Source organism: Sprattus sprattus (assembly GCF_963457725.1).
Source record: "Sprattus sprattus genome assembly, chromosome: 3".
In the NCBI taxonomy this organism is placed as follows: domain Eukaryota; kingdom Metazoa; phylum Chordata; class Actinopteri; order Clupeiformes; family Clupeidae; genus Sprattus; species Sprattus sprattus.
The window spans coordinates 55972538-55973677 of record NC_137922.1 but is presented as its reverse complement, the minus strand read 5'-3'; positions in this window follow the sequence as shown (position 1 = coordinate 55973677).

Sequence of the window (1140 nt, the reverse complement as noted above, 5' to 3'; positions counted from 1 at the left end):
ACACGCAATACAGACACACACACGAACACACAGAGATGTGCACACACACACACAGGGACATGCGCATGCGCACACACACACACACACACACACACACACACACACACACACACCACACACACACACACACACACACACACACACACACACACACACACTCACACACACATGGACATGTGCACACACCACGCACGCACAATCACACACACAAACACGCACACACACAACCATACACAGATACACACACAATATTATCAGCTTAAGTACATAATGCCATGCAGGTTTGAGGTTGACACAAATAACGCCCCAGGCAGGCTTACATCACCAGCTCCTGACCGTTTGATTATCATATATATGGGCCATTCTACCGAATTCGTGTAATATGCAGTCCCTCAACAATAAAAACTATTTACAAAACAATTAGGTATCTAGGCATAGATATTTAATTAGAACATGTTATGGTCTATATAAACCCAATGCATTACATGAGATAGTGATAAGCTAAATGTATACAAAATCATCATTTATAGGGTACTTTCTATTGGGAAGTAGCTGTCCCCAACCCTGATCTAAATTTCAATGCCTTTAAATAACACTTTTACATTTTTTTAGATTTTTTTCAATTATTTAATTTCAAAGATCTTTATTATTGGGTTGAAACAGAACTTGGAATATTTAGAATTATTGTGGGTTTAATTTTTAAATCAATTTACTATAGTCAAAAAATCATGTCCCTAGTTTTCATGTCACTACCGAAACACCAGAGTTTTAGTCCATTGGCTGAGCCTGTGTTTTAGCCACGACTCTGCATTTTTTACCATGCAGTGACACTGCATCTCTGTCCCACATGGTTGAATGGTAAGTAGCTAAATCCCATAGTTTTTATATGAATGTGTTCCAAAGTCTGAAAATCGACGTGTAACCTTAAGAATTGTCACTACCGAAACGCATGTTTTCTTCAATTAAGTAAACCTTTTGGGGTTTCATGGAAAATCTTATGTTTGTATGTGTGTTCACCTCTTCAAAGATGTGTTTGAAAGCCGTGTGCTTGCTAGAATTCTTTATTTATGCTTAAAGTTAGCTAGAATTGTCACTACCGAAACAGTCACTACCGAAACATATGGTAGTGACCAGATGATT